Source organism: Staurois parvus, unplaced genomic scaffold (genome assembly GCF_062004578.1).
Source record: "Staurois parvus isolate SC_StPar_1 unplaced genomic scaffold, SC_StPar_1.0 ptg000124l, whole genome shotgun sequence".
NCBI classification, from domain to species: domain Eukaryota; kingdom Metazoa; phylum Chordata; class Amphibia; order Anura; family Ranidae; genus Staurois; species Staurois parvus.
The window spans coordinates 4,322,027-4,341,120 of record NW_028317920.1 but is presented as its reverse complement, the minus strand read 5'-3'; positions in this window follow the sequence as shown (position 1 = coordinate 4,341,120).

Below are 19,094 nucleotides of genomic sequence, written 5' to 3'. Positions count from 1 at the left end.
AGACAGTCTGTCTTACCGTGGACACATGAACATCAAGGCTTTTGGAGATACTTCTGTAACCCTTTCCAGCTTCCTGCAAGTCAACAATTCTTGATCATAGGTCTTCTGAGAGCTCTTTTCTGCAAGGCATGGTTCACATCAGACAGTGCTTCTTGAAACCAGTAAACCCAAAACAGGTGTGTGTTTTTTAAGGGCAGGACAGCTGTCAGCAACACATCCAATATCATCACACTGATTGGAGTCAAGGTTGGCTCACTCCTGGCTCCAATTAGCTCTGGGAGAAGTCATTAAGCTAGGGCCTCACATACTTTTTCCTCCCTGCACTGTGAATGTTTACATGTTATGTGCAATTAAACCATGGCAACATCTAATGTTTGTGTAGTATTATGTTCAGCAGACTGTGTTCTTCTATTGTTGTGACTTAGATGACGTTCAGAGCACATTTTATGCCCAATTCATGCAAAACTCCACAGAATCCAAGGGGTTCACATACTTTTTCTTGCAACTGTAGAGCCTCTGTGTGGTCAGTAAGGGTTACTACTTAGGGGCAGCAGAGATCATGGAAAATGCTCGTCTACACCTTCAGTGTCACATTTGTCACTTAACACTTCAAGCTGAATTCAAGGTATAGATATTTATGCACAGTTCCATTCGTCTAGCTTTGACCAATGTAATCTTGCATATACCATACCTGGCCAATACCTGTGGAAGCTGTTAATCACTTTAGTTGACTCTGCTACTGTAGCAAAGCATTCTCTGATTGGATGGGGTAGAGATCATGACGTCACTCACCAGCCCTGCGCTCCACCTTAACTTTGCAGTCATTGAGAATATGCAAAGCGTCTTCTGAGTGATACCTGTCCTGCTTGAGTGACCTCATTATTCATTAAGCAGCAAGGCAACCCCTACAGTGATTACCAGCTTCTGTGAGGATTGGCCAGGTATTTCACGTGGACAGATACATTGGTCCAAGCTGGACTCGTGTAACTAGCCAAAAGGTGGCTATACTGGGAAATTGGCTGTAATGGAGCAGTTTTCAAATCGTGACCTACCTACTGATTTTGGGGTGAGTGAATCTGCCTATTTGGGGTCAGTGCGAGTAATGGTACAGCCCCAAATTTAGTGTGAGAGATTTGGGCTTCTACAGTATATCGATTTTCATGAATTATTTCAGCTTGTGCTGCCAGAAATCCAGTGAACTCCTTTGTTACTTTTTGAGCTGACAGCTTCTCTTCTGCTGCACAGAAATTCCTGCCAGTGTTTGGCCCCATGCACACGGGACACTTCTGAACGATGGAAACGTACTGCTGGAAAACGTAGGCTAAAAAACGTCTGTTTAGCCGCGCTTGCATACAGCGTTTGTGCGCGTTTGCGTTTTAGAGACGTTTTTAAAGAAAAGCACAGGAGAAGCTCCCAAATGCCCAGAATGCACTGAAAAGTGGTAAATTATTAACTATTTCAGACTGTCAGAGAAATGCAGAGAGTAGAAGCAGAGACAGCAGTATGTGTGGAGATTAGCTTAGGTGTGAGTTGCTCATTAACATTTCTTTTATTTCCAAGGGTGGGAAAGGTCTGAGGTGTGAATTGGTCATTACAATGTGTGACAAGCTTGGTAGGAACATCCTGTGTTCAGTGTTTTGTCCATCTGAGTATCTTGAAAATTCTTTGCATGCATTTTTCATGATTAAAAAAAGGCTCTGGACAGCATCGGGAACTGGAAGAGTTTAAAAAAAAAAAATTTCAACCGCAAACGCTTATTAACACGATTTGCCGCGTCCACAAGCGGTTTGCGGTTGAAACGCTGATAAAATCGACTGCTGATCGCAAGTTTTCTGCGTTCAAAAAAATTACTGTAAACTCAAATGCCTGTAAACGAAGATGTGTACATGGACACATAGGAAAACATTAGGGAGCAGGGGCGGAGTGACAACTCATGGGGTCCCCGGGCAATAGGGATCATGGGGCCTGTGTCCTTGCCCAAACTCAAAAAAAGCCTATGAAAAAGGTACCAGGGGCATCTCATGGGGCCCCCTACTGACCTCGGGCAGTGCCTGAGTTTCCAAATGGTCAGTCCACCCCTGCTAGTGAGAGTTCAGGGGCTGCTGAAAAAAACGCCGAACAGTTCCTAAACGTGAGTTTATCAGCTGCAGTGTACAAGAGCCCTAAGTTCTACACTGCTGGAACTATATCACTATATCATATTCCCTATGTCCGCTCTCCCCGGACCCTGCATTCCCTATGTCCGCTCTCCCCGGACCCCGCATTCCCTATGTCCGCTCTCCCCGGACCCCGCATTCCCTATGTCCGCTCTCCCCGGACCCCGCATTCCCTATGTCCGCTCTCCCCGGACCCCGCATTCCCTATGTCCGCTCTCCCCGGACCCCGCATTCCCTATGTCCGCTCTCCCCGGACCCCGCATTCCCTATGTCCGCTCTCCCCGGACCCCGCATTCCCTATGTCCGCTCTCCCCGGACCCCGCATTCCCTATGTCCGCTCTCCCCGGACCCCGCATTCCCTATGTCCGCTCTCCCCGGACCCCGCATTCCCTATGTCCGCTCTCCCCGGACCCCGCATTCACTAGATCTGGTCTCCCACAGTACACACAACCTGAAAATGCAATTATTTTAGTAAATATAAAACTGCTAAATGCCTTTACTCAGCAGCAGTCTATAGTAGTCTTGCGACTTCTATTAGTGTTCAGCAGAGCACTGGTTAACTCTTGTTGGAGGGGTTTTCTTTGTTCTAGTAGGATGCAGAACCCCTGACCTCTGTCTGGACAATGCTGATTTGTCCTGTGCTGATGACATGCACAACTGCCCCCCGGAAAAAAAACCCTGCACATGCTCAGTGTGTATTACTAGTGTGTCTCCACATGAAGTCTTATCAGGTGAGAAGAGGGGGAAGATCAGAGAAGTCAGGATCAAACAGCATTTTTACACAAAGAGGATTAACCCCTTAGGTTCCACAGTGAGTATAACAAGCATGCTTTCCTGCATCTACACACTGATTGTACTGTTGTGGGTTTAGTAACACTTGAAGGAAGAACGCAAAAGGGGTTGATTTACTATAGACTGTACACTTCACAAAGTGCAGATGTACTCTTTAAGTGCAGTTGCTCCAGAGCTTAGTAAATGAGGTAAAGCTTCACTTTGTAAAGAATACCCAATCACGTGCAAGGAAATTAAAGGGAAAAAAAAAACTATTTTTGCTTGCACATGGTTGGATGATAGAAGTCAGCAGAGCTTCTGCTCATTTACTAAGCTCTGGAGCAACTACTATTGCAGAGTGTAACTTGTACTTGCCTTTAGTAAATCAACCTCAAAGGCTCTTGGGTGTAGACAATAGTGGGGTACATCCCATCTGAGTGATTCCCCCAGACGACGTGCATGTGCACGAAACGTGTAGGAGGAGCCAGTAACGCCTTGATGTCACGCCGCCGGAGCATCATGGAGCTCCGGCGGCCATCTTAAGCACTGGACGGTTAGTCCATGTTGTTACTCGTGTTTTTTTAATACAATTTTATCTGCTAAAGAATCTTCGTTTTCCCCCAATAAATCCTTATACCTACTACACTATGGAGATGCCTCTGCTTTGACTCTCCCGGGGAGTTTTAACCCACAGCTATCCACTTGACCACCGGAGAAGTAGCCTTTACACCCCTCTATAGAGCAGTCTATAGGCTATCACCTGAGGGGAACTCTGGACCACCCTGATGTCCTATTAAAAGCATCCAGGACCTCTGAAGGGATCACACAGGATTCCAGACTGGCAGATGACATCAGGAGAAAATAATATATATAAATGCCCATTAAATTGTGTGTTCTGGTGAGTGCGCATTCTTTCCGCACTTTATTTCACAAGCACCTTACCAATAGGAGGATACAGTTACATGAAAGCACCTGGAGTCACTTCAAGTCACCTTATGAACTGTTTACCTAATGATCCATATTCACATTGTGTTTACTTCTAGCGCTGCACTTTTGATTTACATTGTAGACAATACTTGTTTCTCTCGGAGTTCTGTGTTAAGAAATATGGACGGCCTGCAAACTCCTTGAACTGTACAAAAATGCTGAAACATTTCCTGTCTGACCTCTATGAACATTTGTCCTATTCAGCTCCTACCAGGTCTTTGTGTAATCAGAATATGAATCATGAAATGTTCTCAGTGAGGTGCTATGTGGACATTGATAGCATGGTTACGGCATTGATCCATGTGACCTTTGCTACTGATTGTGATCGGACCACATACCGGGAGAAGCCTTTATTTACAGGATTGATGTCCAATCTGCACTGTCATTGTGACACACAAATCTGTTTTGTCCACCATGACTTCTAGAAACAAATGTCCTGTCATGAGGGATACAGATAAGGGAACACATTATAAGATGAGGTTGTTTTTGGCCAGTTTTGTTTTAGTTTATATCATCCAGCCAGGGGAAAAAAAAAAAAATGCGTGGACTTCTACTATTTATTGGCCCTCTAATCCTATTTTTCATGAAATTGTTTTTCTGCCCCCTTGTTTGTAATCTCTGTGAGATCCCAAACCTCCTTTTTGCCCCTCACTTTCTATATGTCTGAGCATTGCATGTTTGTTGTGGTCTTGTGTACTGCGCTATGCACCCTACACATCCCCTAATCCATCTCCAGAGTGAGAAAGAGGTATTCACTATATTCGTACATACAGTCACATAGTTAAAAAATTAAACCCATTTACACAATTCTTCCAGAGGAAGGCAAAAAAAAAAACCAATCAACTTCAAATCTCAGCTATGGCACTACCTGCCTGGAATTTGCATGTTCTCCCTGTGCTTGTGTGGGTTTCCTCTAGGTACTTCTGTTCCCTCCCACACTCCAAAGACATGCAGTGGGGAAAATTATTTTTTGATCCCTTTCAGATTTTGTAAGTCTGCCCACTTGCAAAGGAATGAGGGGACTGTCATTTTTATCATGGGTGTATTTTAATGATAGAAACAGAACATCAACCAAAAATCTAGAAAAAAAAAATGATACAAATGTTATATATTGAGTTGCAGTTCAGTGAGTAGAATCAGTCGTTGATCTCCAAGCAGAACATGACTTGGTACTTAGTGGAGGAACCCTTGTTGGCCAGTGCAGAGGTAGGACGCTTCTTGTAGTTGGTTCCCAGGTTTGCAGACATCTCAGGAGGGATTTTGGGCCACTCTCCTCTACAGATCTTCTCTAAATCATTAAGGTTTCTTGGTTGTCGTTTGACAACTCGAAGTTTCATCTCCCTCCATAAATTTTCTATAGGATTAAGGTCTGTAGACTGGCTAGGCCCACTCCATGACCTTAATGGTCTTCTTCTTGAGCCACTCCTTTGTTGCCTTGGCGGTATATTTATGGGTCATTGTCATGCTGGAAGACCCATCCGCAACCCATCTTCAGTGTTTTGGCTGAGGGAAAATGTTCTCATTCAAGATTTCACAATACATGGCCCTGTCCATTGGTCTCTCAATGCGGCAAAGTCAACCTGTACCTTTTTAGCTGAGAAACCGCCCCAAAGAATGTTTCCACCTCCATGCATGAGTGTAGGGATGGTGTTCTTAGGGTCCTAGTTGGCATTTTTCTTCCTCCAAACATGGCGAGTCGAGGTAATGCCAAAGAGCTCAATGTTGGTTTCCCCTGAGCACGTTATCCCAATCCTTATCTGAATCATTTAGATGTTTATTGGCAAACTTCAGACAGGCCTGTACATGAGCCTTCTTGAGGAGGGGGACCTCAGGGAGCTGCAGGATTTCAATTCATGGTGCGTATTGTGTTACCAATGGTTTGGTGACTGTGGTCCCAACTGCCTTGAGATCATTCACAAGCTCCTCCCACGTAGTTGTGGGCTGATCCCTCACTTTTCTCATCATCTTTGCCCCACAAAGAAAAATCTTGCGTGAAGCTTCAGACCGAGGGCAATTGATGGTTATTTTGTATTTCTTCCATTTGCAAATAATTGCTCCAACAGTTGTCTCCTTCTTCTCACCAAGCTTCTTGCTGATGGGCTAAATATACACAAAATGGTGCAGCGCTCTTAATAAATGATATAGGCAAAATAATAATGCACAAGTGATCACAAAATCAATAATAGTGATCTGATCCCCTATGGGGTCTCCAAGTGAAAAGCAAATAAATAAAACCGTGAGTGAAAATTATAAATCCATGCATTTATAATTTTGCACTCAGTTATTTTCGTTTTTCACTTGGAGACCCCATAGGGGATCAGATGATTGTTAACAATTTTGTTATCACTTGTGCATTATTAATTAGTGTATATCATTTATTAAGAGCGCTGCACCATTTTGTGTTTATTTAGCATTTCTTCATTGATAGGTAAGAAGGTGTAGGTGTTGGCAGCCTTTTTGATAACGAGCATACATTCATTTTAGAGCGCAGGAGGTTCATATTATATATTTGCTGATGGGCTTGTAGCCCATTCCAGCCCTGTGTAGGTCTACAATCTTGTCACTGATGTTTTTCGACAGCTCTTTGGTCATGCCCATGATGGATGTTGAGGTTTGAATGGAAGAAAGATTCTGTGGACAGGTGTCTTTTATACACATAACAAGTTGTCATTAGGAGCATCTTCTTAAATTGACAGGACTAATCTGTGTACCACATGGGCACATCGCCAATCTGTGGGAGCCAGAATCTTTGTTTGGTAGGGGATCAAATACTTATTTTACTCACTGAACTGCAACTCTGTTTATAAAATTTTTTCTGTTTTTTTGGCTGATATTCTGTCTCTATCTTTTGAAATATACCTATGATAAAAAATTATAGACCCTTAATTTCTTTGTAAGTAGGCAAACATACAAAATCTACAGGGGATCCAATAATTATTTTCCCCGCTGTAGGTTAATTGGCTTCTGCTTTCTAAATTGGCCTTGGTATGTATGAATGTGAGCTAGGGTCCTTAGATCAGTAACTCCTTGAGGGTTAGGGACTGATATGAATGTGCAATATATGTAAAGCACTGCGTAAATTGATAGCGCTATGTATGTATCTGTAGTAAATGAAATAAAGCATGATTCAGTACGCTCCAGCTGGGGGAAAAATTTCCTTCCTGCTCCCCCGGGAGGCAATTGGATATTTCCTGAGTCAACTACCCCAGTGTGATAACCTCTGAATATTAATATCCAGTTACAGTTGCAAGAAAAAGTATGTGAACCCCTTGGATTCTGTGGAGTTTTGCATGAATTGGGCATAAAATGTGCTCTGAACGTCTTCTAAGTCACAACAATAGAAGAACACAGTCTGCTGAACATAATACTACACAAACATTAGATGTTGCCATGGTTTAATTGCACATAACATGTAAACATTCACAGTGCAGGGAGGAAAAAGTATGTGAGGCCCTAGCTTAATGACTTCTCCCAGAGCTAATTGGAGCCAGGAGTGAGCCAACCTTGACTCCAATCAGTGTGATGATATTGGATGTGTTGCTGACAGCTGTCCTGCCCTTAAAAAACACGCACCTGTTTTGGGTTTACTGGTTTCAAGAAGCACTGTCTGATGTGAACCATTCCTCGCAGAAAAGAGCTCTCAGAAGACCTACGATCAAGAATTGTTGACTTGCATGAAGCTGGAAAGGGTTACAAAAGTATCTCCATAGCCTTGATGTTCATGTGTCCATGGTAAGACAGACTGTCTACAAATGGAGAAAGTTTAGCACTGTTGCTACTCTCCCTAGGTGTGGTCGTCCTGTAAAAATGACTGCAAGAGCACAGCGCAGAATGCTGCATGAGGTAAAGAAGAATCCCAGAGTGTCAGCTAAAGACCTACAGAAATCTCTGGCAACATTTTTGTTGACATATCTACAATAAGGAAAACATTAAACAAGAATGGAGTACATGGGAGGACACCACGGAGGAAGCCATTGCTGTCCAAAAAGAATACTGCAGCACGTTTGAAGTTTGCAAAAGAGCACCTGGATGTTCCACAGCACTACTGGCAAAATATACTGTGGACAGATGAAACCAAGATGGAGTTGTTTGGGAAGAACACACAACACTATGTGTGGAGAAAAAAAGGCACAGCACACCAACATCAAAACCTCATCCCCACTGTAAAACATGGCGGAGGGAGCATCATGGTTTGGGGCTGCTTTGCTGCCTCAGGGCCTGGACGGATTGTTGTCATTGATGGTAAAATGAATTCCAGAGTTTATCAAGACATTTTGCAGGAAAATGTACGACCATCTGTCCGCCAAGTCCAAAGGTTCACATACTTTTTCCTCCCTGCACTGTGAATGTTTACATGTTATGTGCACTTAAACCATGGCAACATCTAATGTTTGTGTAGTATTATGTTCAGCAGACTGTGTTCTTCTATTGTTGTGACTTAGATGACGTTCAGAGCACATTTTATGCCCAATTCATGCAAAACTCCACGTAATCCCAAGGGGTTCACATACTTTTTCTTGCAACTGTATATTCTGTCTATCTAAGAAAGAATCCAGGCCTTTTTTTAAACAATCCACTGAGCTGGCCAGAACCATCTTTTGAGGGAGTCTATTCCACATTCTCACAGCTCTCACTGTGAAGAAACTTTTCCATATTTGGAGATTAAATCTCTTTTCCTCCAGACGTGAAGAGCGCCAACCTTGTCCTCTGTGATGACCTGCAAGTGAATAACTCTACACCGTGTTCACTATATGGACCACATGGAGATCATATCCCCCCTTATGTATTATACATGGAGATCACATCCCCCCTTATGTATTATACATGGTGATCATATCCCCCCCTTATGTATTATACATGGAGATCATATCCCCCCTTATGTATTATACATGGAGATCATATCCCCCCCTTATGTATTATACATGGAGATCATATCCCCCCTTATGTATTTATACATGGAGATCATATCCCCCCTTATGTATTATACATGGAGATCATATCCCCCCTTATGTATTATACATGGAGATCATATCCCCCCTTATGTATTATATATGGTGATCATATCCCCCTTATGTATTATACATGGAGATCATATCCCCCCTTATGTATTATACATGGAGATCATATCCCCCCCTTATGTATTACACATGGAGATCATATCCCCCTTATGTATTATACATGGAGATCATATCCCCCCTTATGTATTATACATGGAGATCATATCCCCCCTTATGTATTATACATGGAGATCATATCCCCCTTATGTATTATACATGGAGATCATATCCCCCCTTATGTATTACACATGGAGATCATATCCCCCCCTATGTATTATACATGGTGATCATATCCCCCCTTATGTATTACACATGGAGATCATATCCCCCCTTATGTATTATACATGGAGATCATATCCCCCTTATGTATTATACATGGAGATCATATCCCCCCTTATGTATTATACATGGAGATCATATCCCCCCTTATGTATTATACATGGAGATCATATCCCCCCTTATGTATTATACATGGAGATCATATTCCCCCCCTTATGTATTATACATGGAGATCATATCCCCCTTATGTATTATACATGGAGATCACATCCCCCCTTATGTATTCTACATGGAGATCATATCCCCCCTTATGTATTATACATGGAGATCATATCCCCCCTTAATCTCCTCTTCTGAAGAGAGAATACATTCAGTTCCTCTAATCTTTCCTCATAGCTGATCTCCTCCATGCCTCTTATCAGTTTGGTTGCCCTTCTCTGTACTTTCTCCAGTTCCCTGATATCTTTTTTTGTGAATTGGTGGCCAAAACTGAACTGCATATTCCAGATGAGGTCTTACTAATGATTTGTACCGGGGTAAACTAATCTCTCAAGATTCTATATTTCTCCTAATACAAGAGAGGATTTTGCTCACTTTAGACACCACCGCTTGGCATTGCATGCCATTATTAAGCTTGTGATCTACCAGATCCTTCTCCACCATTGATTCCCCCAGTTGTAGCCCCCCCCCCCCCCCAGAATATACAATACATGCATGTTTGTAGCCACCAAGGGCATAACTTTATATTTATCAATGATAAATCTTGTTTCCCACTTAGTTGCCCAATTAAATAGCGCATTGAGGTACAAGTTGGAGACATCCTGTAAGGACCTTATTCCACGGCACAGCTTGGTGTCATCTGCAGAGACTGAAATGGTACTTTTAATTCCGGACCCGATATCGTTTATAGACATGTTAAAAAGTAAGGGTCCCAACACTGAACCTTGGGGTACACCACTGACACCCCTAGACCATTCAGAGTATGAATCATTAACCACTACTCTCTGAATACCATCTTTTAGCCAGTTTTCTACCCATTTACATACGGATTTTTCCAAGCCTGTAGACTTTACCTTACACATTAGCCGTGTGTGGGGAACTGTGTCAAACGCTTTGGCAAAAAAGTATACCACGTCCACCGCCACCCCTCTGTCCAAGTATACCACGTCCACCGCCACCCCTCTGTCCAAGTATACCACGTCCACCGCCACCCCTCTGTCCAAGTATACCACGTCCACCGCCACCCCTCTGTCCAAGTATACCACGTCCACAGCCACCCCTCTGTCCAAGTATACCACGTCCACAGCCACCCCTCTATCCAAGTATACCACCGCCACCCCTCTGTCCAAGTATACCACGTCCACCGCCACCCCTCTGTCCAAGTATACCACGTCCACAGCCACCCCTCTGTCCAAGTATACCACGTCCACAGCCACCCCTCTGTCCAAGTATACCACGTCCACAGCCACCCCTCTGTCCAAGTATACCACGTCCACCGCCACCCCTCTGTCCAAGTATACCACGTCCACAGCCACCCCTCTGTCCAAGTATACCACGTCCACAGCCACCCCTCTATCCAAGTATACCACCGCCACCCCTCTGTCCAAGTATACCACGTCCACCGCCACCCCTCTGTCCAAGTATACCACGTCCACCGCCACCCCTCTGTCCAAGTATACCACGTCCACAGCCACCCCTCTGTCCAAGTATACCACGTCCACAGCCACCCCTCTATCCAAGTATACCACCGCCACCCCTCTGTCCAAGTATACCACGTCCACCGCCACCCCTCTGTCCAAGTATACCACGTCCACCGCCACCCCTCTGTCCAAGTATACCACGTCCACAGCCACCCCTCTGTCCAAGTATACCACGTCCACAGCCACCCCTCTATCCAAGTATACCACCGCCACCCCTCTGTCCAAGTCTACCACGTTCACCGCCACCCCTCTGTCCAAGTATACCACGTCCACCGCCACCCCTCTGTCCAAGTATACCACGTTCATTGCCAGCCCTCTGTCCAAATATACCACGTCCACCGCCAGCCCTCTGTCCAAGTATACCACGTCCACCGCCACCCCTCTGTCCAAGTATACCACGTCCACCGCCACCCCTCTGTCCAAATATACCACGTCCACCGCCAGCCCTCTGTCCAAGTATACCACGTCCACCGCCACCCCTCTGTCCAAGTATACCACGTCCACCGCCAGCCCTCTGTCCAAGTATACCACGTCCACCGCCACCCCTCTGTCCAAGTATACCACGTCCACCGCCACCCCTCTGTCCAAGAATACCACGTCCACCGCCACCCCTCTGTCCAAGTATACCACGTCCACCGCCACCCCTCTGTCCAAGTATACCACGTCCACCGCCACCCCTCTGTCCAAGAATACCACGTCCACCGCCACCCCTCTGTCCAAGTATACCACGTCCACCGCCACCCCTCTGTCCAAGAATACCACGTCCACCGCCACCCCTCTCTCCAAGTATACCACGTCCACCGCCACCCCTCTGTCCAAGTATACCACGTCCACTGCCACCCCTCTGTCCAAGAATACCACGTCCACCGCCACCCCTCTGTCCAAGAATACCACGTCCACCGCCACCCCTCTGTCCAAGTATACTACGTCCACCACCACCACTCCTTTGTCTGGGTTTTGGCTTGCTTCTTCATAAAAAGAAATCAGATTTGTTTGACAAACTTTGGTTTTTCATGAATCCATGCTGACTGTTTAAAAAAATAAATTTTCTAGCAAGAAGTCAGCTATGTGTTTTTTTTTCTTATTAAACTCTCTAGTATCTTCCAAACTATGGAAGGTAACTACCGGTCTGTAGTTACTTGGTGAAGACTTCTCTTTTTAAATCTAGGCACCACATTGACCTTACGCCAATCCAGTGGGTACTGTGCCAGTCTTTAACCTCCCTGGCGGTCTGATTCTTTCCGATTTTTTGTGCTGAAAGCGGTACCATTTTTTTTTGCATGGAAATATGTAGTTTTTTATTGTAGGCTATAATTTTTAGGAATAACTCACTGAAATCTGTCCGAACAAGAGTCTATTAAACATCCCGGGTATGATAAAATGTGAAACACAAAATCATAAATTATAATTGATTAAATAATCATAAAAAATAATAATAGAATAATAAATTTAATTCAATAATACAGTCATGGCCGAAATTGTTGGCACCCTTGATATTTCTCCAGGAAATCATGTATTTCTCACGAAACGTATTGCATTAACACATGTTTTGCTATACACATGTTTATTCCCTTTGTGTGTATTGGGACAAAACAAAAAAAGGGAGGAAAGAAAGCAAATTCGACATAATGTCACACAAACCTCCAAAAATGGGCTGGACAAAAGTATTGGCACCCTTTCACAACTGCGGATAAATAAGAATGTTACAAGCATGTGATGCTCCTGTAAACTCACCTGGGGCAAGTAACAGGTGTGGGCAATATAGAAATCACACCTGAAAGCAGATAAAAAGGAGAGACGTTCACTTAACCTTTGCATTGTGTGTCTGTCTGTGCCACACTAAGCATGGACAACAGAAAGAGGAGACGAGAACTGTCTGAGGACCTGAGAACCAAAATTGTGGCAAAATATCAACAATCTCAAGGTTACAAGTCCATCTCCAGAGAACTAGATTTGCCTTTGTCCACAGTGCGCAACATTATCAAGAAGTTTGCAACCCATGGCACTGTAGCTAATCTCCCTGGTCGTGGACGGATGAGGAAAATTGATGAAAGATTGCAACGCAGAATAGTCCGGATGGTGGATAAGCAGCCCCAAACATGTTCCAAAGACATTCAAGCTGTCCTGCAGGCTCAGGGAGCATCAGTGTCAGCGCGAACTATCCGTCGACATTTAAATGAAATGAAACGCTATGGCAGGAGACCCAGGAGGACCCCACTGCTGACACAGAGACATAAAAAAGCAAGACTACAGTTTGCCAAAATGTACTTGAGTAAGCCAAAAGCCTTCTGGGAAAACGTCTTGTGGACAGATGAGACCAAGATAGAGCTTTTCGGTAAAGCACATCATTCTACTGTTTACCGAAAACGGAATGAGGCCTACAAAGAACAAAACACAGTACCTACGGTAAAATATGGTGGAGGTTCAATGATGTTTTGGGGTTGTTTTGCTGCCTCTGGCACTGGGTGCCTTGACTGTGTGCAAGGCATCATGAAATCTGAGGATTACCAAAGGATTTTGGGTCGCACTGTAGGGCCCAGTGTCAGAAAGCTGGGTTTGCGTCCAAGATCCTGGGTCTTCCAGCAGGACAATGACCCCAAACATACGTCAAAAAGCACTCAGAAATGGATGGCAAAGAAGCGCTGGAGAGTTCTGAAGTGGCCAGCAATGAGCCCAGATCTAAATCCCATTGAACACCTGTGGAGAGATCTTAAAATTGCTGTTGGGAAAAGGTGTCCTTCCAATAAGAGAGACCTGGAGCTGTTTGCAAAGGAAGAGTGGTCCAAAATTCCGGGTGAGAGGTGTCAGAAGCTTATTGATGGTTATAGGAAGCGACTGATTTCAGTTATGTTTTCCAAAGGGTGTGCAACCAAATATTAAGTTAAGGGTGCCAATACTTTTGTCCAGCCCATTTTTGGGGTTTTGTGTGACATTATGTCATATTTGCTTTTCTGCCTCTGTTTTATATTTGTTCCAATACATACAAAGGGAATAAACATGTGTATAGCAAAACATGTGTTAATGCAATACCTTTTTTGTGTGAAATACTTGATTTTCAGGAAAAATATCAAGGGTGCCAACAATTTCGGCCATGACTGTATAATCAAACCAAAAACACTGAAATGTGAAATACAGAGGCAAGTTCGCACATCGCTGAGCAAAGTCGCAGAATCGTTTTCAGTGTCTGATGAGGAATTTCCCCACGAATCATTATCACTCAATTCTGCAAGTGGTTCTGATTTACTATCGCTGTTTTCTAGCCGGTCTAAAACCGATTTTGACATAAAGGGACGCTTTTTGGACGCCATGGACTTTTCTAAGTTTCCAGGCAGAAAGAACAGTCAAAATGCAGGCAGGGCGCCGGACAAAGCACTCGGGACAAAATGTATGTGAAATGCATTGAAACAGCAATGTTTTGCTATGTAATAATCATTTTTAAAAAAATGACATTTTTTAAAAATTTCAAATTTGCCGCCGGATCCGGCGCCCGTACGTCCCGACGTCACAGGGACCGGAACACGGAAGCCGGATGCCGGCATCGGCCGGAGGAGATGGTCGGGGACGCTGCAGGGGACACATCGCGGGAGCGAAGGACAAGGTAAGTGCTGCAGGGACTCCCTGAGCAACGCCGCATGGTATTCCCGAGTGTAGCTCGGGGTTACCGCTTTTGGTATAGAAATTTTACCCCGAACTACACTCGGGAATACCGCCAGGGAGGTTAAGACGTTCCCGCCCAGCCTATAGCAGATTGACCGTCAGGCGGGACACTCGCCGTTGTGACTGGGCGCCATATGACGTCCTGTCAAAACAAGCCGCTCCACGGGACAGCTGATGATATATCACTACACTGGCCCATTGCCAGTGTCATGTGACCACTCTAACCAATCACAGCAGATCACGTCAATTGTATACAATGGATGGCTTCCTATCATGCCATCGATTGTATACAATTATGTTGTAAGCTGTGACTGGTCAAGGCAGTCACATGATACAGACAGGGCCAATCGCAGCCCATGTGTATCATGCGATCAGCTTTGCCCAATCACAGCTAATCACAACAAAAGACTGAATGAATCAGTTTAATTCAGTAACAAGGACTGCAAATATCAATGGAATACATCCGTATTAGCAATCATAATGTGTTAAAAAAAAAAAAATCCTGATCACTTGTGCAGAGTAGTTCAATGTTACTATGGTAACATTGTATTGATTTGGTCATAGTGTTCTGAAAAATAAAATAGAAAAAAAAAGAAAAAAATGTTCCCGTGGGGGCTTCATTTTCCAAAGAAGTGCCGGGACTTCTTCCCCTGCATGTCACAGGCACGGGAGTCCATTCAAATGAATGGGCTCTCATGCGCTTGCAAAACCCGACCCGCATGGCCACATAGGTGTGAACGGGGGGTGATTGGGAGCCGATCCTGCCAATTAGGCACACCTCGTTCCTTCCCACCCCCAGGTGTATAAGCCCAGTTAAAGGGATCGCCATGGCGGGTGGGAAGGGGTTAAGAAAATAATGCCTGCAGCAATTACATGCAATGTAGCAATTTGTAACAAAAGTACATATTAGAATAAACAAATGTAACAGTTGTCATCCATCAATGTGTATGAAAGGTGTAATGGGATGGAGATGAGAGCGTCTCCCAGTTGGGCTGTCTTGTTAATAGCGGATCGTGAGATGTGTGTACATTTCTGTCTGAGTGCGGGTTCTCTATGGAAGGGGAAACATCACTGCACTAGACGATAATGAGGAGACAATGACTTGAGATGATCTGACGCCCACACACAGGTGCACACAATGCACACAGCACTTTACATTATGACATGTTTCGTAGCCGCTTATTACCGCTCTGCTAGTCTATGGGCCGCAATTACTGAACAGGCAGATCATCTGAGGATAGCTTTCAGTAAGTGGTGTGTGTTGGGTTCCCTTCACACGGGCTTTCCAATGTCCGTTTTTCAGGCAGTCCTGATCAGCAGCTCTATGGATATGTTGAATGTAAGATCAGCGAGTGCTCAGGACTCTAATGAGGTCAGCAGCACAGCACAAAAAAGGAACCCAGAACCTTATATAAAACACACTAAAGTTGGTGCAGCGCTGAAAAAATTAATATATATAAGTGCGCTATGTAAATATATTATTAATATAAAAATATTAAACACAAGTGATAACATCGGAGTGAATGAAGCGCTACAATGAGCGCAAATAAACAAGTGCGGCTGTGAAGGTTATAAAACAAAGTGTTCATATAATGGTGAGGGTCTGACAAACACCGGTCAGAGAAATGTGCCGCATACAGATCCTGTTGCACAGGTGGAATCAAAATATTCCATGTGACTTTCAATCAGTGCAGGGAATATGATAAAGTCACCAGATGCTGTCAAGGATCCGGGTATGACCAGAAATGTGTGGACTGACACAGGGAAGTAACAGGCTTCAGGAATGATATAATAATAATATAATTTATTATTAGCCATCCAAATATACAACGCACAGTAAATAAACCAACCTTCCACTAATCTTAGTATGTGCAGGAACACAGGCGCAGTCAGGGTTGGAGAGGTGGAAGGGTCAGGCCAGCCATATGGTTCTGTTAACGACCGTCTGGTGATACCCCTAGTCCTCCGCCCCCCCCCCCCTTCCACATCATAGTTCTCTGTCCACATCAGAGTCCTCCACCCGTACCCTTCCACATCAGAGTCCTTAGTCCTCTCCGCTGTGTGAATGTTTGTCACATTTGTACAGCAAAGTTTTTATACATATTAAAGAAAAAAAAAAACCACTGTCTTTTGTGTATTGTGATTATTTCCTAAGACCATATACGCCATCTGGTGGGCATAATGCAGTATATATATTTTTTTTTTAAATGCTGGAAAAATACTGCATTATGGCCATTAGATGGCGCTTACAGCTATATAGTTACATAGTTAGTCTGGCTGAAAAAAGAGAAAAGTCCATCCAGCTTTAGGAGGTAACTGTATTAAAAAATACAATGATTTTTATATACATATTAAAAAAAAATCCAGTCTTTTGTGTATTGTGATTATTTCCTAAGACTGTATACACCATCTAGTGGGCATAATGCAGTATATATATATATATATATATTTTTTTTTTTAAATGCTGGAAAAATACAGCATTATGGCCATTAGATGGCGCTTACAGCTATATAGTTACATAGTTTGGCTGAAAAAGGAGAAAAGTCCATCCAGCTGTAGGAGGTAAGTGTATTAAAAAATACAATGATTTTTATATACATATTTTAAAAAAATCCAGTCTTTTGTGTATTGTGATTATTTCCTAAGACTGTATACACCATCTAGTGAGCATAATGCAAAAAAAAAAATAAATAAATAAATATATATATATATATATATTTATTTTATTTTTTTTTAAATGCTGGAAAAATACTTCATTATGGCCATTATATGGTGCTTACAGCTATAGGAGGTAACTGTATTAAAAAATACGATGATTTTTATAAGGGTTGTGTGAATGTTTGTCACATTCGTACAGTGAAGTTTTTATACACATTTTAAAAAAAAACACTTTCTTTTGTGTATTGTGATTATTTCCTAAGTCTGTATATGCCACCTAGTGCCCTATATATTTTTTTGTTAAATGCTGGAAAAATACTGCATTATGGCAATTAGATGGCACTTACAGCTATATAGTTACATAGTTTGGCTGAAAAAAGACAAAAGTCCATCCAGCTATAGGAGGTAACTGTATTCAAAATACAATGATTTTTATATACATATTAAAAATAAAACAAAAAACAGTCTTTTGTGTATTGTGATTATTTCCTAAGACCGTATACACCATCTATTGGGCATAATGCAATATTATTTATTATTTATTTATTAATTTATTATTTATTTTTTAAATTCTGAGATATATATATATATATATATATATATATAAATATATACAGTATATAATTATTTTTTTTATTATTATTTTTTTTAAATGCTGGAAAAATACTGCATTATGGCCATTAGATGGCGCTTACAGCTATATAGTTACATAGTTAGTCTGGCTGAAAAAAGACAAAAGTCCATCCAGCTATAGGAGGAAACTGTAATAAAAAATACAATGATTTTATAAGGGCTGTGTGAATGTTCGTCACATTCGTAGAGTTTCGTAGTAAGTTTTTATACATAGACCCCCCTAGGTGTTATATATCATGTTTTGTAATTACTATAAATAAACTCGAGTTTACTAATAAATATTTATTACAAGCTACATCACTGACAACCTAATTGTCAACAATGACTGTTTTGCCATGATTGCCACGCGATTATGACATGCGACAATCACAGCAGAATTGCACTGCATTCGGGGGGGACAATTAAGAATAATGGCACCCAAACACGCGCTTTGCCTTTTGCCGCGATTTGGAATTGTGAGCCATTCTGATGGCGATTTCAAATTGCCTTATGTGAACGGGGTTTTAAGGAGACGGGCGCACCCGGGAACTATAATCCAGCATCCTGTAGATGTGAGCGGCATCCATAAGACACAATGGAGGGTGAGCGTATTTTCAGGCTTCGGATGTTTTTAATGGCGACGCGGATCGATTATGCGGACGTTTTCCATACAAATAGTACTTAGCCGAGTTATGAGGCTCGCGGGACATCGCTGCCGTCACACTGTACTCCCTTTATTACATTACTGACATCTGTCCCTAATCACTGCACTTTTTTTTTTTTTTATTAACGTCGGCTGATTTCCCCGCTGCGCCCGGGGTCATGTTCAGGTTAATTATTTAATTGCAATAAAGAAATAAAAACAGATTATCGTCAGATGTGTTTGAAATCCCGGGAAGCGAGCGCGGCACCTGGAATGCTGCTTGGGGGGGTTTAATTGGTTCCTTGTAATCAGATCTGACGACCGGTCTGCGGCGCTGGGAGATGAGGAATAAGATTGGCGCCACGAGGGGCCCATTGTAAAAGGTCACAGCGGATATTTTGCCGCTTTCACAGGGAATATGGTTACCGCCGGTTTTACAATTGTACTAAATTGTATCTGAAAAAAACCTTTTTTTTTCTGGATTGAGGGCCCATTGCTGCGTCACAGTAACGCGCGTGCATGGATTGCTGCATTGCAGTGCCTTTTATTTGGACAATGTGTTGTGGTGCATTAA